The sequence below is a fragment of the Grampus griseus genome (genome assembly GCF_964374135.1).
Source record: "Grampus griseus genome assembly, chromosome: 7".
Taxonomy (NCBI): Eukaryota; Metazoa; Chordata; class Mammalia; order Artiodactyla; family Delphinidae; genus Grampus; species Grampus griseus.
In genome coordinates this window covers 32,141,339-32,166,432 of record NC_139001.1, presented here as the reverse complement: position 1 = coordinate 32,166,432, position 25,094 = coordinate 32,141,339, and the positions used below count along the sequence as shown (strand labels likewise).

The 25,094-nt window shown below is 39.0% G+C and overlaps 1 protein-coding gene across 2 annotated transcripts in view; it reads right to left on the bottom strand.

Moving 5' to 3' along the window:
• RAPH1 (Ras association (RalGDS/AF-6) and pleckstrin homology domains 1) overlaps positions 1-24,877 on the bottom strand; it is a 97,283-nt gene extending 72,406 nt beyond the window's left edge. For both annotated transcript variants that reach the window (XM_082657661.1, XM_082657662.1), the window contains exon 1: positions 24,810-24,877. The gene's annotated coding sequence lies outside the window, so the exon portion shown is untranslated. The remainder of the gene's footprint in view (positions 1-24,809) is intronic.
• Between the last annotated feature and the right edge of the window lie 217 nt (positions 24,878-25,094).

Here is a 25,094-nt window from a genome sequence, read left to right as displayed (position 1 = left end):
TAAGACAGGCAAATGCACGGCAGGAAATGCAGCCCCTCAAGGCAGCCCATACTTTGGGGGATAAGGGAGACTGCCAGACAGCCGTAGCCTGCAGCAGAGAAACCATTTGGATTGGATTTTGAATCATCAGTATGAACTCAAGGTTTTAAACAGATAGAGATAAAGGGAGGGGTAGAAATAAAGTTAGATATTATGTGTATGTGTGTTTATAGGTATGTCCACTGAAAGAGCCTCGTAGCAGTAACACCCCAGTAGCAATTAGAATACCTAGTTCCCAGTTCTTGGTTTCTAAATACATATTCTACCCAAAAAGTCACCAGAGATCCTTGGAGTAATGATTCCAGGGCTGGGGCAGAGAAAATAACAAGATGAGCCCCTAGAACATCTAGTGCCAAAAACTGCTCAATAAAGATGGGGACATGTCATAAGGACACAGGAGCAAGCCTCGGGGGAAGGGGGGGCGGGTGTCCCAGGAGCCTATTCTGGGACAATTTAAGCATCAAAATAAATTATGACAGAAAAAAAGTATAACACTGACTAAAACAAGAATCCATAAATCTATACTGATATAAATAAACATAAAAGGGGAGAAAGTTCATCCTTACAGTAGAATGCCAACTAATTAACATAGAAGAAATGACAGAAGATCACCACTGCAACCACTGCAATAACAACTGATTCAGGCAAGAACCATCAATAGATGTTAAAACTAGTGGGTGAATATTTGATGCGACATTTACATATTCTCAAAGTATCGCCCCACAGATTATTGGAGGGACACTGCCTTAACCAAGTTATCAAACTTAACAACATCAATATTGGGGCAAACCTTATGCTTCCTGTAATAATGCACTGAGAAGACACATTATCATTTTGTAGTATTCCTGACAAAAATTCATTACTAAATCAATCATAAGAGCCATTTCATAAAATAACTGGCCTGTAGTTTTCAAAAATGTAATGGCCAAGAGCACAAAGAAAGGCTGAAGATATGTTCCAGATTAAAGGAAACCTTTAAAGGAGACAGGACGACTAAATGCAGTGTTTGATACTGGGACGGGATCCTGGACCCAGAGAAAAAATGTTAAGTGTATAAACAAAGCTATAAAGGACAATATTGGGACAACTGACAAAATTTGACTATGGATTATAGATTAGATCATAGTACTGTATCAATGAAACGTTTCCTGATTTTGATTAATTGTACTGCTGTTATATAAAAGAATATCTTTATTCTTAGGAAACATACGCTAAAGAATTTAGCCATAAAGGGGCATAATGTCTGCAACTTATCCTTAACTGGCTCAGAAAAAAATGTGTGAGTGTGTGTGTGTGTGTAAATATGTATATAGGGGGAGAGTAATGATAATTAGGCAAAACGTAAACAATAGGTGAATCTAGGTAAAAGGAATATGGGGGTTGTTTGTAACTCTTCTTACAACTTTTTTGTAAGTCTAAAATTATATCAAAATAAATTAAGGAAGAGAGAGAAGGGAGACAGGGGAGATAAAGAAAAGAAAGAACAGTCTCTACCCTCAGGAAGTTGTAGTTTAGTTAGGAAAACAGAGTGTGAATTTTTAAAAATTCAAAAATAAACTTAAAGAAAAAAACGTAGGTTGAAAATATTTTTACCAAATAAAATAATGCAGTTTACCCTAACAACCCTAAAAAACACTTGCATATTTCTCCAACATATGGTTTTCATTATGTATGCATGTGTTACCATTTCTAAATTGCATTTGCCTGGTTTACTCAGTTAACTTTTTTTTTTTTTTTTTTTTTTTTTTTTGCGGTACGTGGGCCTCTCATTGTTGTGGCCTCTCCCGTTGTGGAGTACAGGCTCCGGAAGCGCAGGCTCAGCGGCCATGGCTCATGGGCCCAGCCGCTCTGCGGCATGTAGGATCTTCCCGGACCGGGGCACGAACCCGTGTCCCCTGCATTGGCAGGTGGACTCTCAACCACTGCGCCACCAGGGAAGCCCTCAGTTAACTTTTTAAGGTTAGTTTGGTCATCATAAAATTAGTTTTACTTAATGGAAATAAAAGCTTAACATCTTAGAAAAATAATTACTCATCAGATAATTCTTTCAGAGGCAAAAGACAATCATTTCCAAACTTCAGATGTAAAAATAAAGCAACTAAGTGAAAAAAAAAAAAAAGTTGGTTAAAATCACAAGTAGGTCAGGAAGAAATCAGAATTCAGTTCTAAATCAAAGACTACTATTTAATCAAATAATAAGGCTAAAGCTAAATATAGACTTTAAGATGGGATTTTTAAAAGATGTTTTGATTTTTAAAATTTTGTTACATTTAGTGAGAACAAAGGGAGTTAAACAGTGAAACACTTGTACCACCCTGCATTATTCATTAACGTATTCCCTGACCTCTTGCCAACATCCAGGGATATGAAGCACCAGAGTTGACCAAATATCCCCAACTCAACAAAGCTGAGATGTCTGCTTTCTGTTTCATCTCTCATAAATGTAAAAATTCTAAGAAAGACATTTATAACACATTACTGACAGAAGATATTCAATACAGTTCCCCATACAATCAACCAATCCATCTAAAACAAAAAGTCACATTGCTGAACTGTAATTATTACAGAGAAATTTATCAGTGTCAGCACCAGGAGGCTCAAATATTTTTCTAACTCCTTGCCCTCCTTTTCACTTTGTTGACCACTATCTTGGTTCAGATTCACAATGAATCATCCTCAGATTATTCTAGTAACTTCCTAACTGACCTCTCTTCTTTATTACATCACTGTCAGACCAATCTTCCTTAAAAACTCTTTTCAAGTCATGATTCTGCTCGAACACCCCACAAGGGTTCCCCAGGACATTCTGAATTAAGTACAAACTCTTCATGATTTCAGACCCTCTCTGACATGGCCTCAACCTAAATTCTCAACCTTATTTTCTACCCTTCAATCAACCTAAACTACTTAGTATTGTCAAAAAAACAAGCCATGCTTTCCTAACTTGGCTGTTGTTCATGTTTTCGACCTGACTAAAACATCTCAATCTGTCAAAAGACAGACAGAATACATTTCATTCCATTGAAATGACAGTAAACAATTACAAAAGGGAATTAACTCATAAAGGCAGTGAGAGCTGGAGCCGGCAAAGGCATCAAAGGACCTGAGATTTTTGGCAAATTTCTGTAAGACAGAAATGGAATCATACTGGCAGATGAACCAGTGCAAGAGCCACAGTTCAAAGCAACCATTTATTCAACAAATAAACGTATTAAGCACATGCTATGTGCCAAACACTGCTCTAGAAGCTCAGGATGCAGTTATACATGTGACAAACAAGGGACCCACTAACACTGAACTTACATTTTAGTGGAGAGAAAATTATTAACAACAGCAACAAAATCAGACCCATGACAACTGTGGTGATAAATAAATTAGAGTTGTGTGGAAAGTGAGCAAGTAGCCACTTTAGATTCAATGACCAGGGAAGACCTTTCTGAGTAGTGATATTTAAAATGAGATATGAATGACAAAACAGAATCAGACATGCAAAGATCAGAAAGAAAAGCATTCCAGGCAGAGGGTACAAGTTTGCTAGGTCATGGAACAGAAAGATTAGTTTGATGAGAAGAAAAAGCCAGATCATGTAAGGATTTGTAAGCCAAGAAAAGCAGTTTGGATTTTATTCCAAGGAAGCCCTTTCGAAGGCAACAGAAGTCGTCCCTCTCAAAAGGCTGCAGCAGAGGTGGGGACCATTCTTGGAGGAGTCAGAGGGTAGAGTGGGAAAAGGGATAGAGGTGGGGAAAAGGATGCTCAGCAAGACAGCAGCCAGTATTCCCCACACCTGCAACCCCAGGGTAATGCGGGCATTTGCTTCCAAGGTAAAGGAAACTAGAAAAACAACTCCTCAAGCCTGGAGGCAAACTTAAATGCCTTCAGGAATCAGGTGGCCAATATAAAGACCAGAGGCAGCCAGATGTAGACCAGTAGGGAGTGGTGGAGCCTAAGAACTAGAGGGCATATCATAGCTAAAAATATTTGAATTTTTAAAAAAGTTTATGCTGGAATTAGATAGTGGTGAAGTTGCACAACCTGTGAATATTAAAACCCACTGAAACTTACACTTTAAAAATGTGAATGTTAGGGCTTCCCTGGTGGCGCAGTGGTTGAGAGTCCGTCTGCCGATGCAGGGGACGCGGGTTCGTGCCCCGGTCCAGGAGGATCCCACATGCCACGGAGCGGCTGGGCCCGTGAGCCATGGCCGCTGAGCCTGCGCTTCCGGAGCCTGTGCTCCGCAGCGGGAGAGGCCACAACAGTGAGAGGCCCAAGTACCGCAAAAAAAAAAGAAAAAAGTGAATGTTATGTATGTATATCTTAATTTAAAGAAAACTAAAAAAAAAGTTTAAACACTGCTAAACAAAAGAAGAATTAGGTACTACTTCCTCTGAGACGCCCATGAACTTTGTACCTCTCTATGGCATTTATCACTAATCAGCTTTGTATTGTGTGGTGGTTATTTGTGCACTTGCCTTATGACCCTCCACACCCAACTAGGTTGTAGGCTTCTAGAAAGAGACCATATGGTTCTCATTTTTCACCCCAGAGCAACTACCAAAGAATCAATTCTTCATCTGAATTTCAACTTTTTTTTGTTAAATATTTCTAATTTTAGATGACTTAAAATTTAAGATGACATCTAATTTAAGATGACTCAAAGCTAAAGGTGCATTTCTTAAAAAAAAGGGGGGGGCTAATTTATCCGGCTCTCAAAAATACTAACTTAAAGGAACCAACACATTTAAAATTAATTTCTCTATAATAGAGGAATGGTTTAGAAAAAAAAATTCTACAATGCATTTTAGTTTCAGCAGAATAGTTTTATGTTATATGATCTGATTCAACAGCTGTGTTATATGACTCTCTTATAAAAATTAACAAATGAGGGACTTCCCTGGTGGTGCAGTGGTTAAGAATCCGCCTGCCAGTGTAGGGGACACGGGTTCGAGCCCTGGTCCGGGAAGATCCCACGTGCAGCAGAGCAACTAAGCCCACGTGCCACAACTACCAAGCCTGCACCCTAGAGCCCTCGAGCCACAACTACTGAAGCCCACGTGCTCTAGGGCCCCTGTGCCGCAACTACTGACACCCGCGCACCTAGAGCCCATGCTCCTCAACAAGAGAAGCCACTGCAATGAGAAGCTCACACACGGCAAGGAAGAGCAGCCCCCACTCGCCACAACTAGAGAACAGCCCGCGCGCAGCAACGAAGACCCAACACAGCCAAAAATAAATTTAAAAAAAAGTTAAATGAGTATTAGTAAGGGTTTCTGCACGTGACAGAAACCTAACTCAAACTAGTCTTAAGCAAATAATTTATTCAATTCAAAGTATTAGGAAGTTTATCAATACATTTATCACAATGCATCTCTTCTCTCAACCTCCTTTATATCCTTTTCTCTCCTTTCCAAGGTTTCATTCTAAAATTCTGTAATCCTGTTCTGCAACCTGCTTTACATACCACGCTTTAGATTCTCCCCATTCTGTTCCATCATTTCCCTCTCTCAGTATCCTTCAAAGGAGCTAATCCAAATTCCTGCATATGAAAATCCAAAATTTATACAGTTGCTAAAACAAATGTTTAGAATTAACCAGAATTCTGAATAGAAGCTCAAGGTTGGGGAGAATCACTTTACTAGTAAATCCCACATAAAGTAGTTCTGCCTCCATCTTTGCATATCTTAGTATTTTACTGTGGCAGGAGTCAGAAAACCAACCAGAGATGGCTCATTATTCCTGACATTAACCAGCCAAAAATGGAAATAAATAAGACTGATGGTCAAGATTTCTTTTGGGTAAAGAGGAGAGAGTCTATAGTTAACTGAAATTTTCAGAACGAGTTTGTGGAATGTTTAAACAATAGATGTTAAATAAACATCCTCTAACATTTTAACACAAATTCTGGCTAACAAGAAAACTCAAGTAAGTAAATCTTTCATTTTTATGCCCTAAATATGAATTAGTAAGAGCAGAAACCTTTATTATCTAATAACACTGAAAAGCTGGTCCGTTTAAGGAAAGTCTGCAAGATGTTCCTAGCCTAAGCCAGCTGGGATAAGGAGTCAGGAAACTGGAAATTCTTATTCTGCCACTAACTAGCAGAAACTATGGGCTAAATCATTTAAATCCTTAGACCTCATTTTTTTAGTCTGGGGTAAAAAAAAAGGACTAGTTAAATCCAAAGGCCTCTCCCCACCCTTCTCAACCTATTCTTGACTGAAGTTCTATTATTTCATTACTGACTTCACTCTAAATCCCTTCAAATTTATCAGTCTTCTCTCTCCAGTCTGAATTCCAGAGGAAAAGCACCTCTTTTCCAGTTACTCTTTAGGCATACTGCTTAAGGGGAGGGAGGGGCTTGAGGCAGCTCGCTTTTCCACCTTCTCTGCAACCCGAATTCCCAACACAAATGAAGTCTCAGCAGGAGTCTAGAACTTGTTCAGGGTGCTTGACTTCTAATAATTTAATACTGTTAGGGTTTTTATGGGTTTCAGTTTTACCTCCCACAATCTATTCATTTGTCTGAACAGTAGAAATGGTCATGATTACAAGAAAGAATTAAATTTGACTTACTGCACAACAAAATATGGATTCCAAGAAGTATGAAAAGTGGCTGCCAGTGACAGAATGAGCAATATCCCTGGAGTGGGCTTGCTGTACACCTAAAATTTATTTTGAATTCAACTATCTTATCTTAAAATTGCATATTAATTTTACATTCTGCTCTATAAGTTAAAATAGAAAAAGTGTTTAAAACTGCCTATCAAATAAATTTAGAACTCCAAGATAATGGTGACATTTATTCTATGGTTCTGCATTCCCAATCCCTCTGAATCCCTAACCCTGTGTGCACTTGCACAGACACACCTAGGGGAGTCTAGGAGTACACTGCTCTAGTTCGAAAAAGCAGGAAAGCAGGTGGTATCACTTCCATCTTATTATAATGAGGAAACTGAAGTTCAAAGAAAGTCTCAGAGAGAGGAAAGATTAAAAACATTTACCCAGGACTTCCCTGGTGGCGCAGTGGTTAAGAATCTGCCTGCCAATGCAGGGACATGGGTTCGAGCCCTGGTCCAGGAAGATCCCACATGTCGCGGAGTAACTAAGCCTGTGCGACACAACTACTGAGCCTGCACTCTAGAGCCCGCCAGCCACAACTACTGAGCCCGTGTGCCACAACTACTGAAGCCCACACGCCTAGAGCCTGTGCTCTGCAACAAGAGAAGACACCACAATGAGAAGCCCACGTACCGTAACGAAGAGTAGCCCCCGCTCGCCACAACTAGAGAAAGCCCACGCGCAGCAACAAAGACCCAATGCAGCCAAAAATAAAATAATTATTTTAAAAAGTAAATAAAATAAAAAACATTTACCTGTTCTTTATTAACCTCTCAACAAAATTTAAACAAAAAATTAAAATTTTGTTAAAATTAAATTTAAAAAAAATAAAACCCAATAACTTTACTAATCTTCCTACAACCTTAAAGAAACCAGTAACAATGCCTAACCATTATAAGTTTTGGCTAAACAGCATGTGGGGTTAAAAAAGAAAAGGGGGGGTAGGTTTCAAAATATCAGTGATTCTCATCTCACCACATTGGCCAAATCTAATAATGGTCAGGTAGTGTTAAGTTTGTTGCACTGTTTTTGATCATAGCTAAAAGGTTCACATGACTGGAGCCATATCTACAATATACAAAAAAGAAGACACTCTTGGTTACAATTTGTCATTCCACAGATGGCTAAGTGGTGTCCTTTCTTCCATCACTGTTTCATAGGCATTCCCAGATGAAGAAAATGAACTTGATTTGGTCAAGAGCTGGGGCTCTCCAGTTATTAGATTACCTGATTTGAATACTGAATAGCTGCATGAACTTGTATTAGTCCTTTCACATCTTCCTAAACCTGTGTCCTCATTTGTAAAATCATCCCACATCCTTATGGTGAAGCATACATGAAATAATCTACATTAAAGACTTCAGAGTCTGGCGTATAGGTAACATCTACTGAGGGCTTCCTATTTTCACTGTGGCCCAGCTTCTATCAATGATGTTTTCTTTACTTCTCTATTTAAGAAGGTGGTTGATGAAAACATTTAAAAGGGTTTAAACACCATTGGCAGATTTACTTAAAATCAGATTTAATAATTTGGGCATAGAAAAAAATGATAAACTGCTACAGTAGTCTTTCAGAGGCTGTCACAGGGAAGAATGCCTTTGACTTTGTTAAACCATGTCTGAAACAGATAAGCAAAATAGAAATATCTACTGTATCAAAAAGAGATCCCTTGCATTTAATCTTCACATTTGAGAGCAAAATGATCCATTTGACCATCTCCAAGATATCTGTTTAAATGATTAAAGATAATGTTCATATCAATTATACTTCAGTAAAAAAATAATGTTCACAACCAATTGAGTAGAAGAGTTTCCCATCAATACAAAACATATCTAAGCTCCATCTATTTTTCAAGATCCAATTTAAGTTCACTCTTATGAAACTGCCCTGATGACTACAGCTTGTATGTTCGTTTAAATTTCAGTTTTTTACTTACAGTCTTATCACACTATTTAGCACTCTAGTACAGACTACCACTGTTTTCTGTTGATATCATATACTTTGAATATAAAGAGAGGAGGGAAGTTTCAAAATGTTAGCGAGTCCACAGGACGGTGGTGTGGCACTGGTAAATATATGGGGAGTACAGGCAGAAGGCTTGAATCCTCTCTAATAGGTTGCCATGAAGCTTTTAAATATATGCCTTTGGTCCGTCCAGTACATTCTAATTATTGGGAGACTGGGATGGAGTCCACACATTTGTACATTTGAAATGCTCCAACGAACAGAGACAGCAGGATTAAAGATTACTTTTTAACCTTCATTCTTAAAGGCAGTGGCATTTGAACGTATCTATAACTTCCTCATCATCTGTAATGAAATTTTTTCAGATAAAAGAAGGTGGATAAAATTTTGTTCATCAGAATTTCAGCTGGGGATCAGTAAACCTACCTGATATAGTAAGACAGATGATAGTTTCCAAATGACTGCAACAATATCCCCAGTCTCATTTGCTCTTCTCACAACAACCTGCCTTAACACTCTTTTTATTGAGAGGTAAAGTCTATGTTCCTTTCCCTGGACTCTGGGGAGGACCTATGAACTATGGAGGAAGTAATGCTGAGTGACTTCGGGGACTAGATCATCAAAAGTGCTAACAGCTTCCACCTGCTGTTTCTCTTGGAAAGCTGCTGCTGGAATCCAACATTATGCTGTGAGGAAGCCCAGGCCACAGAAGAAGGCTAAGTGTAGAAACTAGCCCACAGACGCAGCTGAGGTCCCAGCTTCAACCACCAGACAGGTAAGTGAGGAATCCTTTGAGAGGACTCCAGCTCCAGTTGCCCCTGACTTCAACTGCATGAGACATTCCCAGTGGGAACCATCTAAGCCTGGGTAACCCCCAGAACCATTTGAAATAATAATAAAACGATTGCTGCTGTCTTCAGCCACTAAGTTCTGGGGTGATCCATTGCACAGCAATAGACAACACAACACAGTGCTACTCCTTGTGAAAACTACATTGAGAGTGGGGGACTAAAGTTCTGAGAAAGCTCTACAGGATAAAAAAATGGTGGCAGGTCTGAAGAGCTGGCTGGGGAAAGTAGCCACAGATGGGGCGCAGAGGCTGTAAGATGGTAAAAGGCTACATACACATCATGTGATTTCTCCCTTGTAAACCTCCAAATGGTCAATAAAGTCACTAAGTTTATGAGACCCTTGGCTCGTAAAGGAAAGCGCTTTGTGCCCACAAGGACTAGGGGCAAAGATACAGGAGCAGAGAGATGAGACAATAAGGAAGTCAAGTCAGAAGTCATGGAGAGAGAACTGGACGTTCACAGGCTAAAATACACCTAAATCATGCAGAGGGACTCCAAGTGAATTCTTAGGCTAAAAAGTTAGTTTTCTTTTTCAGTTAAAAATAGATCCAGAGTTGGGCTTCCCTGGTGGCGCAGTGGTTGAGAGTCTGCCGGCTGATGCAGGGGACACGGGTTCGTGCCTGGGTCCAGGAAGATCCCACATGCCATGGAGCTGCTGGGCCCGTGAGCCGTGGCCACTGAGCCTGCGGTCCGGAGCCTGTGCTCCGCAACGGGAGAGGCCACAACAGTGAGAGACCCGCGTACCACAAAAAAAAAAAAAAAAAAGATCCAGAGTTGAGTTTCTTTATAATAAAAACTACCACTTTTTTGCCTTTACTTGCTTGCTTCTCACTCAGAAGACCAAAAAAACCAAAGCTTAAATATTACCATTTAAGAATAAATACTGACAGAATTCTAGGTTCACACAGAATTAAGTCTGTGTTTATCTGTACTAAAAAAGTAGTTATTTTTCACTTAAGATTACTACTTAGCAAGAAATAATATCGTTCATCCAACAAATACTTAGTGAAATACTACTATGAGTCAGGCACTGTACAGAAAAACACAGAGAATATAGCTATTTAAAGGGTAGACATGGTCCCTGCCTTCAGGCAGTTTTATTACAATCTCCAACAGAGAACAGAACTTTTACATCTTTTATATTCTTTACTTTTAAAATTAATGTGCCTACATGTTACAATATTTTAAACTGGAAATGTGTATTATTATACACATACACACACAGTAGGGAAAAGGGTTAGGGAAGACAACTTTTGTAGGAATAATACATTCAGAATTTCCACAGTAAATCATTTCTACTCTTGTGTCATAAGCAATTGTCAGTTGTTGAAATGAAAAAAATTACAACTGGATATTACATTTTTACTTGACTGTACATGATTTAAAAAATTAAATGTTTCCCCAAAAACCTCACAAGAAGTAAAATCAGTCAAGGTTCTGTTAGCCAAATAATCATCTAAATTATCTACACAGATGTCACAACATAAGAGTTAATGCATTTTAGGCAATTCTCCAATATCAGTCTTATAGCCAGGACAGATAATACTTCTTTAGACAAAACAATTATACCCCACTGTGAATAAACATAAACAACAATGCTTTTATTCAAAACTCTTTAAAAGTTTTAATGTGTGATTAGAAAACATTTCTTAATGGATATCTGAAAGAATACAATTTCCAAGCATAAAAAGTTTCACTGAATACGCTACAGAACCTTGTGCTCCCATCCTAATAACAATATCTCTAAAAACATACTAAAGAAAAAAATATTATCCATTTCGTACTCATCAAGTTGGCAAAAAAACAGTAAGTCTGATAAAACCAGGGGGCGGGGAGGATGTGGAGCAATGAGAACATTGCCGGTCGGGACATGTACTCCCCACCGCTTTGGAGAGCCTTCTGGAGATTATGCACCTTATGATCCTGCAATACCACTTCTAAGTGCCCAAATATGTAAGATACAAGCACCAGGAGAAATGTAAAAGGATGTTCACTGTGGCATCCTATCTATCTAACTAACCCCCCTCAAAAGAGGAATGGAAAAACTGGCTTATTCTGATAAAAAGAATGAACTGGATCTACAAGAACCAGTACTAATAATTTCAAACCACACAGTTGAGTAAAATATGCAAATTTTAGAAGAAGATATAATTTATTGTTTCTATAAAATTCAAAAGCACAGACAGTAATAAGTAAAATTTTATGGACACACATTTGTTAAATGCGCTAAAATATGCACCAGAATAACACAAATTGTTATCTGGGGAGGATTTTTGTTTTATCTGTTATTTCTCCTTCAACAAATTATTTGAAGCAAAATATAAACAATTGATTACTCCTGGTGATGAGTATGTAGATGTCTATCATATCTTACACTTCAGTTTAAAACTTTTCTGACTTTAAAACAATGTTAGAAAGACATTAAAAATACGGACAAAGATTGTGAACAAGTATGCTCATTAAAGCCAAATATTAAACACACACACACACACACACACACACACACACACACACACACGGGGAGGGGGAAAGGCAACTAAATATCCCACAAAAAAAGAAAAACTCAGTAAATTCAAGTGTGTTTTATTGTCCATCCTGGATTATAATGCAGATGTTGTAAATTATTCATAAAGCATTTACTGCATGGGAAAATGCTAGTGATATAAGCATTTAAATGAAAGAAGAACTAAATTATGCATACAATAATGAGCTATATAAACAGGCATGTGCACGCACACACACACACACACACGAGAAAATATACCAAAAATTTTAACTGTAATCAGTTCTGGGTGGTAGGATTATGTTTTATTTTCTTCTTTATACATTTCTGAGAGTTGCATATTTCCATTAGTATTATTAATGAAAGGGGGAAGAAAAGGCAAACTACAAAATGCAAACTCAAAATGCAAACTCCTCTGGTAAGAACTAATGCTCCAATTAAACTGATAAGATTCTGTTTTACTTCTGATTCTAAAAATACTAGGCTATGCTAATAAAGATAAGTCTCTTTAAATGTTAATATCCACAACCATACAAGTCAAAAGAATTATGCCAATAACTATAAAGCTGTAAGCTTCTGCTTTAATGTTTCTAAAGATATGTTTCAGTCTCCTCTATTTGTAGCACTGTCACATCAGAACAGGTGGTCCCTTCATCTATGCATTAGATAAAGGTTATCAAATGGAAAATCTCCATACCAAACCTTTACTTATAAAAATAAGCTTGTGTAAAGTATGATTTGGCCATTAAAAAAAAAAAGATACAAATAGGACAGCAAGCAGTGCTTATTCTATGCCAAGTGAAAAATGTAAAATACTGCTGAGAGAAATTAGAGATCTAAATAAATGGACAGATATACCATGTTAATGGATTGGAACATACTATATTATTATAAGCCAATTCTCCCCATATTGACTAGGTTTCCAATTTAATGATAACACTCCTGGTGTATATCCCAATATCTAATTCTAAAATTTATATGGAAAGGCAAGTGACCTAAAATAGTCAAAACAATCTGCGAAAAGAACTTGGGGGATATCCTCTACCTTTACTTCTTACTCACTATAAGGCTAAGTAATCAAGACAATGTAATTCTAGCAAAAGAAGAGAGAATTACATCATTGTAACAGAATGGAGAGTACAGAAATAGACCCACGCTTATTGTCAAATATTTTCAACGAAGATTTCAAAGGAGGAAAGGAAAGGGGGCCTTCCTCAGCTTTACTGAGATATAATTGACAAAAATGGAAAGCACTTTTTTTTTTAAAATAAATGATGCTGGAACAAATGGATATTGTATAAACATGGGATGGGGGGTGGGGTTCGACCTCTACATCACACCATAAACAAAATGAATCACAGACTGAAATGTGAAAACTATAATCATAATGCTCCTAGGAAAAAACATAGGGAGATATCTTTGCAACTTTAGTGTGGGCCAAGATTTATTAGGACAAAGAAATCACTAACCATAAAAGGAAATATTGATCATTTTCATGAAGTGCAATATCAAAACTTCTGCTATCTGAAATACATCACTAAAAAATAAACAGGGAAGCCACAGACTAAGAAAAAACATTCACAGGGCTTCCCTGGTGGCGCAGTGGCTGAGAGTCCGCCTGCCGGTGCAGGGGACACGGGTTTGTGCCCTGGTCCGGGAAGATCCCACATGCCGCGGAGCGGCTGGGCCCGTGAGCCATGGCCGCTGAGCCTGCGCGTCCGGAGCCTGTGCTCCGCAATGGGAGAGGCCACAACAGTGAGAGGCCCGCATACCACAAAAAAAAAAAAAATTCACAAATATATCTGATAAAGGACTTGTACCTAGAATATATAAAGAACTGCTACAACTAAATTAAAAAAGATAAAACAACCCAATTTTTTAAATGGGCAAAAGACTTGCACAGTCACTTCCCAAATGGCTAATAAGAACATGAAAATTCGCTCAACATTATTAGTAATCAGGGAGATGCAAATTAAAAGCACAATGAGATACCACTATGTATCCATTCCAGTGGCTAGAATGAAAACGATACCAAGTGCTAGGATGTAGAGTAATTAAAATTGTCATATAATGCGGTTGGATACATAATATGATACAGGTTTGGAAAAGTTTGCCAGTTCCTTAAAAAATTAAAAATACATGTACCCTATATAACTCAGCATGTCCTCATAGTATTTATCCAAGAGAAATAAAAACATATTCATGAAGATATATGTGTACATATATCTGTCTCCATTTGTACAAAATGTCACAGCGGCTTTATTAGTAAAAGGCTAGAAATGAAAGCAGCCCAAATAGCTATCAACAGGTAAATGGATAAACAAAATGTGGTATATACACATAATGTAATACCATTCAGTAATAAAAAGGAACTAATCCAAACAATATGGATCGATCTAAAAATTATTATTCTATTATATCAATCTATAATCATTATTCTGAATCATTATTCAGAGCCCAGCTGTGGGGAAGGTGGCCACTTGGTCCTGACTCAACCCGTTGAAAAGCTGTGCAATAATCTGCCAAGTCCCTGTGTGCATGTAACTTATCGGATGGTTCAGTCTGGTAAAGCTGTGAGAAAGAATATGTGATTCTTTCTTTTTAATGTTAAAATAAAGACTTTTGTATAGACTTGTTAAAAAAATCATTATTCTGCATAAAAATAAACCAGACTAGAGAGAGAGAACGACTGAAAGAGAACACTGTATGATTCCATACATCAAATTCTAGAAAATTCAAACTAATCTACAGTGACAGGTTGCACGGAGACAGAGGTGGAGGGGAGCATGACTGGCAAAGGGATGTGAAGAAACTGGGGGATGATGAATATGTTCCCTACCTTGTTTGCAGTGATAGCTTAACAGGTGTATGAAAACTTATCAAACAGTATCCTTTAATGCGTGCAGTTTATTATGTGGAAATTATACCTCAATAAATTAGAAAAAAAATTTAAAGAAACAAGCAAACCAAAAGACTTTACAGCAAAATTAGAGTAAGGAGTCAAGGCAGTGGCTACCCATGACAGGGCAGTCGTATAGAAAAGCAAATATGAGGAGGGTTTCTGGCACACTGGTAATTTTCTTTTTCATCTATGTTCTGGTTACACAGGAGTATTCAGGTTGTAGAAGTGTACGTTTATGATACATGTGTATATTGTTCTTCAAATACAAGTCTTTAAAAAGAGGAACATCTACGTATGACCTAGCAATTCCACTCCTTTATCCAAGAGAAATGAAACATTTGTCCACAAAAACACTTGTACAAAAATATTCATGGCAGTTTTCTTCACAGTAGTCCCAAATTGGAAACAGTCCAGGTGCCCACCAAAAGGAAACTGGATAAACAAATCTATGGTACATTCAATATTCGTACAATTGCATATATTACTCCACAATAAAAAGAAACAAACTACTGATACAAGCAATAACATGGATGGATCTAAAAACATCATGCTGAGGGCAAGAAGTCAGAGACAAAGGAACACATACATATGATTCAACTAATACAAAATTCTAGAACAGGCAAAATATATCTGTGATGAAGCAACTGTGGCTGCAGTTGCAGAAGTAGAGAAGAAAGGGAAAGGTAAAGGGTAGAGTCATGGAAACGTTTTCTATCTTGCTAGAGTTTCAAGGAAAAAAATGCTCACTATGGGCATGGAAAAATTGTGTCTATCAACACTACTGAATTACTAAATTAAATTTTAAATGGGTACTTTTAATTCACCCTAATTCCTGAAAGCATAATGCAAAATCCAAACTGAAGATTCTAAAATAAGCTAATAACTTCAATTGTGGTAAAGAATAAATTTTATTGGGCTTCCCGATGGCGCAGTGGTTAAGAATCCGCCTGCCAATGCAGGGGACACGAGTTAGAGCCCTGGTCCGGGAAGATCCCACATGAGGCGGAGCAACTAAGCCCCTGCGCCACAACTACTGAGCCTGAATTCTAGAGCCCACGTGCCACAACTACTGAAGCCTGCGTGCCTGCTCGCCTAGAGCCCGTGCTCCACAACAAGAGAAGCCACCGCAATGAGAAGCCCGCGCACCGCAACGAAGAGTAGCCCCCGCTCGCCGCAACTAGAGAAAGCCCGTGCACAGCAATGAAGACCCAACACAGCCATAAATAAATAAATAAATAAATAAATAAAATTTTTTAAAAGAATAAATTTTATTAAGGTCTCACTTTGTTGAAATTTATCTATTTTTCTTCCACAAACATTTCTTTCTAATTAGTAAGAAAATCAGAATGTCTTGTCCCAAGTGCTTTATTTTTAAGATGGCTTCATACAAGTATATTATACACTATGAAATGGAACTTGATATAAAAGGTTCATTATTATCAACAGTACTTCAATAAGCTTGTATAGCGATTTCCAAAATGGAGGTGATTATAACCCAGGAAGTATGAGTGATGATCCATTAGGGTATAAGAACAACATATTAGGAGTTCTAGTTAATCTTTATCTTAATACACATATGTATTTTAAGTACCATATAATGTAATACAATATAATACATGTGTATCCTTATCATAGAAAACGACACTGGCCTCTTCATTATGGCCACCTGTCAGACAGTCACACATCATATATATAAAGTAGTCTAAGTGTTCTGGTACTAAATGATTCTAAATATTTGGAGGGAAGAGTGATAGTATTTGCTGGAATCTTTTTCAAAAATGAAATAAAGGGGCTTCCCTGGTGGCACAGTGGTTGAGAGTCCGCCTGCTGATGCAGGGGACACAGGTTCGTGTCCCGGTCCGGGAAGATCCCACATGCCGCGGAGCGGCTGGGCCCGTGAGCCATGGCCGCTGAGCCTGTGCGTCCGGAGCCTGCGCTCCGCAACGGGAGAGGCCACAACAGTGAGAGGCCCGCGTACCGCAAAAAAAAAAAAAAAAAAAAAAAAAATGAAATAAAGAACGCACCTTTTTGCAAATTACTACAAGAGACTGGTGTTCCAGGGAAGACATATTCTTACAGTAAATGATTTCCTTTATAGAAACAATATTTTATGGAAAAACTGTATTATCTAATCCTTCATGAAGCAGCTGCTTTGACCTCAACAAAAGAAAGTTGGGGCAGGGGAAGTAAGGTTTAACCTCAAATGCAACTACTGCCGCAAAAGACAAGCTGAAGCAGAAACAGCACCAAGTGTTACAGAATGTTGCTGATGTAGTTGAGGAGTGACCAGTTAAATATTTTATACCAAACAGGTTTACTGGTTGTCTCATGGCAAAGTATTTTAAAAGAGTTGTCAAATTTAAAGATGAGTTAAGCATTTATCTTTCACACATACACACACAAAGTCTAAATTTGCTGACTTTCTGTGATCAGTGACGGTTAGCAGTACGCTACCTAGCAGTTGTTTTTAAAAACAAAAACATAGTTAATCTACGTGTACCTTAAAGGTAAATGAAGCATTTTTTTAGTAAGAAAATAACTGTATTTCAAAAGAAGTCAATGTGTGTCATCTTGAATACTCATACCTGCACACTCTAAACACAGAAAAACCATTTTCTAATTCTTTAAATGCCTTCCATACGTAGTTTCCCTGGATTTTGAATACATTTATTAAAAACATATAAATGCAAATCCTCACATTGGTTTGTATAGAAAGGGCAAACTCTGCTAGCCAAATCTGCATAATTGATGGACAGAAATTCAACAATGAGTATCTCCATTTAGAAAGTATAGCCAAAGAGGCAGTTATTCTTTTGGGGTACGTGTCCCTGCATGAGCTGCCTTTTAGCTAAGACAAGCATTAAAACCAAGTACCAAAATAAACAAATTTAAGATCCAGACTTTGGAATTTCTGTATTACTAAGCAGTACAACCAAGATTTTTCAAACATAATGCACTGTATTCATTACGCTTGCTTTAAAAAACAAATATTTATTTAAAAAACTTAGGGTAAACAAAAAGGTTTTTGAGCCATTACTAACATTTATAAAGAACTCTATTCACAGATAAAGAGGATCACTGATTCCCTTCACAAGTCTCTAAAGTCATTTGTTACATTATAAAATAAACCAAATAAGGCGAGAAAGAATTGTTCTTTATAAATAAAATAAACATTATTAGATTTTTATGGATTCTTTCAGGAGATGTAACACCAACCATAAAGAATTCTTCAAATGATGGCTTTCATTAAAACCTTTATTTATTTATTTATTTAGGGCTGTGTTGGGTCTTCGTTGCTGCATGCGGGCTTTCTGTAGTTGCAGCGAGCGAGGGCTACTCTTCGTTGCGGTGTGCAGGCTTCTCATTGTGGTGGCTTCTCTTGTTGCGGAGCGTGGGCTCTAGGCACACGGGCTTTTCAGTAGTTGTGGCACGCGGGCTCAGTAGTTGTGGCTCCTGGGCTCTAGAGCGCAGGCTCAGTAGTTGTGGCACACGGGCTTAGTTGCTCCGCGGCATGTGGGATCTTCCCGGACCAGGGCTTGAACCTGTGTCCCGTGCATTGGCAGGCGGATTCTTAACCACTGCGCCACCACGGAAGTCCTCGTTAAAACCGTTTTTATTGCACTTCTATTATATTTAAGGGACTGAGAGACTTCAGATGAGTAAAACTAGATCCAATACTCCAGAATCGGGGATTTAAGACAGTATACAATTATTTACAATATAGGGAAAATCAAGTAAGGTCTAGAGGAATGAAGAGGAAGGCAATGAATTCTACTTAGTATCAAACAGCTTCACAAAGGTGTGTGGCAATGGAACTGGGACTCAAAGGATGAGTAGAATTTTGACTAGAAAAATTAGGGAAAATAAACTATGCTTGGAACCATGGATAGAGGCACATACAGTCTGGGATACATAAAGAATATATTGTATTTTCAAGTCACACTGCTAGTTATTTTGCTGTACTGACTTAGCTAACACTCTTCTTCAAACATATCAAACTTAGTAAGATCATTCTAAAAGTGATTTCCAAAAAAGCATTCAATTTTCAAGTACAATTTAAAAACTGTACTTACTATTGTAATTCTACAATATTTGGGCCTATTCAATATGTTCACAGTTCTAATTTTCTCCAGATTTCACCATTCTTCACCAGGGGGCTTACATTTTTAGAGCTACACAAATGACAAGACATCAATTATGGGCCACGCAATCTTGCTTTTCTTCTCATGTAAAGGGATGACTTGTCTCTTCTTTTCCAAGTCTAACAAACACCAGTCTCTTCTGTTTCTTTTTACACTCTGCTCCCTTAAATTACATTCTCTACTGATTCCTTGTATCCTGCACTTAAACTAGTATCCTCTCTATTTTGGAGGGGAGATATACCTATTTCTTTGATTTCTCCATTATGCGTAACTCTGCCTAAAGCAGAGTAACAATATATATTTTATGAATAGCAGAACATATGCTTTTTAAAAAGTCAATTTATAAGTTATGAGTGATGTTTTTGTTTTGATTTGTTTTTTTGCGGTACACGGGCCTCTCACTGTTGCGGAGCGCAGGCTCCGGACGCGCAGGCTCAGCGGCCATGGCTCACGGGCCCAGCCGCTCTGCGGCATGTGGTATCTTCCCAGACAGGGGCACAAACCCGTGTCCCCTGCATCGGCAGGCGGACTCTCAACCACTGCGCCACCAGGGAAGCCCTGAGTGATGTATTTTAAGACATCTGCCCCAAAGTGTGGTAAATACTATATCTTAAAATGACAGTGATTAAGAGCACAGGATGAAGTGTAGACATCATATAATCTGAGGGGTTTCTAATATTTCACAACAAAACTTTTCCAGAAGAAATCTTACGCAGCATGGCAAATATATATAACTGCAAAAGCACTGCTAATACCATTTTATGTTCAAATATAATTTATTAAAAACTCAAAGAGACAAATGAGGGTTAGAGATGTTAGTCTTGACACCTAAACAACCCATTTATTTCTGTAAAGTTTTGTTTTTATTTCACTCAGATAAGTAGTTGCAAGTAGGTAGCAGCACTTGCTTTGTTTTCTTAGTAGCTTTTAATGGTTTCTTTTGCAGTCTCAGGATATGTTTCAATTAAATTGATTTGAGAAATTTTTTAAATAAGAATTTTCTTTTCAAAATGAGTTAGTAACAATATCTAAAAACTGCTTACAAGGCAAACAAGAAAAACCTAAAACTTGCAATGAGCTATAAAACATCTATACTGTAACATGATATCAGGACTTAGTGTTACATGTTCATTTGTTACTAAACAAATTGACTTACACAGGATGAGTATACCCCCAAAGGAATGGGCTTGAGTCTTGCCTGTCATTTAACCAAACGCAGTTTATATGCCATAGTAATGTACTGTTTAGACAATTCTATATGAATAGACATGCACAGGACTGAATTTTTAAAAAACTTACTGCAAACTACAACTTTCCTTACCCATTTAAAATTCACAAATAATCAGAGATAGTAAAAGAAGCTTCATTCTAAGGAATGCTTCCCCCCCCCCAATTAAGCAAGTGTAACCAATGCAGCACTACTGTTTTCAATGTGAGAAAATTTTATATATATGTACAAGAGGGTGCCAAGACCATTCAATGTGGAAAGGACAGTTCCTTCAAAAATGGTGCTGGAAAAACTGGATATCCACAACCAAAAGGATGAAGTTGTACCCTTACCTAAAACCGTATGCAAGTATTAACTCAAAATGGATCAAAGAGCTAAATATAATAGCGAAAACTATAAAGCTCTTCGAAGAAAATACAGGGGAAAAGCTTCATGACGTTGGATTTGGCAATGATTTCCTGGACACCAAAAGCACAGGCAACAAAAGAAAAAATAGATCAAGTGGACATCATTAAAATGAAAAACTTTTATACATCAAAGGACACTATCAACAGAGTAAAAAGGCAACCCACAGAATAAGAGAAAATATTTGTAAATCATGGATCTGAGATTAATATCTAGAGTATATAAAGAATTGCCACAACTCAACAACAGCAAAACAACCCGATCTTTTAAATTGGCAAAGGACTTGGATAGACATTTCTACAAAGAAGATACACAAATGGCCAACAAGTACATGAAAAGATGCTCCACATCCCTAATCATTAGAAAAATACAAATCAAAACCACAATGAGATACCACTTCACACTCATTAGGATGGCTATTATCAAAAACACAGAAAATGACAAGTGTTGAGGTGAGGATGTGGAGAAACTGAAACCCTTGTGCTGGCTGCAGCTGCAAATGTGTAAAATGCTGCAGCTGCTGTAGAAAACGGTGTGGCAGTTCCTCAAAAATCCAACACAGAATTACCATATGATCCAGCAATTCCACTTCTGGGTATATACCCAAATGAAGTGAAAGCAGGGACCTGAGTAGATATGTGTACATCAATGTTCAGAGCAGTATTACAACAGCTAAGAGGTGGAAACAACCAAATGTCCATCTACAGATGAATAAACAAAATGTGGTATATACACATACAATGAAATATTACTCAGCCTTAAAAAGTAATGAAACTCTGATTCATGCTGCAACATGGATGAATCTTAAAGATACTGTGCTACAGGGAGATCAGCTCAGTGCTTTGTGACCACCTAGAGGGGTGGGATAGGGAGAGTGGGAGGGAGATGTAAGAGGGAGGGGATATGGGGATATATGTATATGTATAACTGATTCACTTTGTTATAAAGCAGAAACTAACACACCATTGTAAAGCAATTATACGCCAATAAAGATGTTAAGAAAAATAATAAAATAAAAGGTTTAATTATGCCCCCCCAAAATAAAAATAAATTTGATATTCAAAAAAAAGATACTGTGCTAAGTGAAATAAGCCAGATAAAAGGCAAAAACAAATATTGCATGATCCCATTTATATGAAGTATCTAGAGTAGTCAAAATCACAGAGACAAAGTAGAAAAGTGGTTACCAGGGGCCAGAGGGAAAGGGGGTGGGAAGTTAATGTTTAATGGGTAGTTTCAGTTTGAGAGGATGAAAAAGTTCTAGAGATGGATAGTGATGATGGCTGCACAACTATGTGAATGTACTTAATACCACTGAACTGTACAATTAAAAATGGTTAAAATGGTAAATTTTATGTTGTATATTTTACCACAATAAAAAAAATTGCGTGTTATTTATTATGGTGGCCAATATAGGAATGTAGTTAAGAACACAAGCTTAAGAGTTATGCTGCCTGCTTTCAAACCCAGCTCTGCCACTTTATAGCTCTGTAGTCTGTGCCTGTTTTTTCACATATTAACAGAACCTACATCACAGGATTATAGCAAGGATGAAATAAGTCAATACATGTAAAGCACTTAAAATAGTGCATCTCAAAAAGTAGTTGCTTTTTATTATTCTGGGTTTAAAACACAATTTTAATGCAATTAAACTCAAAACACCTGGAGAACCTCTGAAAGTCCTCTTCAGAGTTCTAGAGTTCAGTAAAACACAGATTGAAAACCAGTGATTTAACCCAAATTTCTCACTTTATAGGTAAAGGAATTGAGAGTCCAAGAAAAGTGATTTGCTTGAGGTCATATATCTTGTTTTGCTAATATTAATTTTCCTAAAATAAGTGTTTGAGATCAACAATACTAATGTTGACATTCAACTACTTCAGAACCAAGGCAAAGTCATGAGATTTTATAATGTGTGTCCAAGTATCTGTGAATGATATTGTGATAGCCATCCACCATGCTCATCTAATAAATAATTATGCATGGGATGGGAACCAAAAGGTAGCAAAACCAAAAGAAAAGCCATTTTAATTCTTTTCAAAGACAAGACAATGGTTAAAAACACCTCTTCTGAAAATTAAGTGTTAAAATATTTGTGAAAACAAACAATACTGATCAAGAGTTTGAGACACACCCAATATGTGCCCACTACTCCATATCTTTCAGCCAGTTACTCACTATATAATCTTAGTAAGACCTCTGACTGACAATATCAGCGGCTTTTTCTGCCAAATAGAACTATTATTCATCACAAGGAACTAGCTACAAATAATTCTTTATTAAATTCAAACAGGAGAGAGAAGCAGTCCAAATACCACAAAATGTCTTATCCAAAAAATCATGTATTGAGCTTTGTAGACATTTCTGTACTTACTTGAATATACTAAATCTGGTTTCTGGTAAATTCACAACACAGAAAGCAAAATAACAGAGACAATCTTTGAAGGTCAGACTCAACAAGAGCTAAAAAGCCTTTGAGTGTCTCTAATTTTGCCCTTCCCCCATTGCTGTTCCTCAATTCCTCCACCTCTACTAGGAATGTCCTCACCCTGCCCATCTACATCAGCTGAAATCCTACCCATCCTTAAAGGTTCCACTTAAATGCCACAGCTTCCATGAATTTTCCCCCAGTGCTCCCAATTTAGAATTATTCCCTCGCCTCTTCACTTCCCCATTTTGCACCTCTCCTTCAACATTTTATTATATAATGCATTGCATTACAATTACCTACATTCACTTCTCCCACCTTCCCCCAAGAAAATCTCAGAAGCAGTAGGCTAGAGAGAAAAGGAATTAACATTTGTTAAAAACGCCGTGGTGCCCTGCAAGGTGCTAGGCATTTTGCATACATTATCTCATTTAATCCTTTGACAGCCATCTCGGGAGGTAAGCAGGTGGTCTTAGTTATTCCCATTTTACTGACAGAGAACCGTACTGTTGAGAGTTCAACAGCTTATCCAACGTCACACTACCAGCCAATTCCAGTGCTTACGGCGCCCCTGGTTTCCCTGGCTTCAAAGAGCTCTTTCCACCGCTATACGCTGCATTCTTGTTCACTTTATATCCCCCACCCTGCCTAACAGATAGTAGGTATTCCATAAATACTTGCTGAATTTAATATTCCTACGGACTCACTACTACCATTTTAATAACCCCATCACGCCCCATCCCTAGCCGGTTGGTTACCTTTACTGTTCCTTTACCGCGGACTTCACACACAGAGGCAGCTCTCCACATCACCAAGACAAATGCTGCCGACAACACCAACCCTTATCTGGAGGCTAAGTGAACCGTTCAGTTCGCTCAGATTTCCCCAATTGCCCTTCCCACAGAATATATGAGATACACACAAACAAGTCACATTTGATGTAACGCTTACACCCTTCCCCAAAGCTCTTATTTCATACTAAGCCACGTCTTCATGCTTACAAGCAATGACTTACGCAGTTTCCAGCTCACACCGCGGGGACACCCTAAGACTCCGCCTGAATTATTAACCACATCTTTCAAACCGTCTTAAAACGAAGGCATCCTAATGCTATTACACTGCCTTCCTTCTCCCCCCCTCCCCCCCCCGCATGAACTGCAGTTTGGATTTCCGGCGGGAATGCAAACAGACGCAGAAGAGATGGGCTCAAAAGCAATGGAGCAATTACTCAGCCTGCTTAATTAGAAAGAAGACACAGAAGGTGCCCCGCCTTCCTAAATCTCTGCACTGAACTCATTTACGAAAGATGGGGAGCACTGAAACCCGAGGAACCCCAGACACCGAATCACTGGTTTCTGTGGCTAGTCGGGGGAACAGTCCTTTCCTTCCCGCGGTCCCGGGCCACCAGTCCCCGGTGCCGGGTCGGAGAAGCCCAACCGCACCCTCCCCAGGCGGCCCTGCATCTCATTGTCTCCCTCTGTCGCGGCCCCCAGGGGCGCAGGGTACAGCCCAGGCCCCGCAGACCCCCAAACACCGGCCGGCCGCCTGACGGGCAAGGTCCGACCAGCCCCGGCCCCGGCCTCGGCCGCGGCCGCGACCCCGCCCCAGGCTCGGCCGTCCGCAACGCGCCCGGATGGCGGGGCCGGGCGCCGGGAAAATGGAGGCGGGAGCGACGGCAGCGCTTCCCAACCCTGCGCCCGGCCGGGCCCGAGAGCGAGGCTGAGCACTCACCGTGGCAACGGCTCGGTCCTCCGGCGGGCCCGGCTCCGGGGCGGCCCCGGGCTGGGCAGCCGCCGCTCGCGCTCGTCCAGCCGCCGCCGCCGCCTCCTCCCCAGGTGCGGCGCTCCTTCTCCGGAGACGCCGCGAAGGTCCGCAGCTCCCGCGCCGCGCGCTCCGTGACTGACTGACTGACCGACCGCCCTGGCAGCGGCGGCGGGGGCTGGGCGGAGCGCGCGGCGGGCGGGGCGGCCGCAGCGCCCAGCGGCTGCGGATCCGAATGAAGCCGCGTCCGGCCGA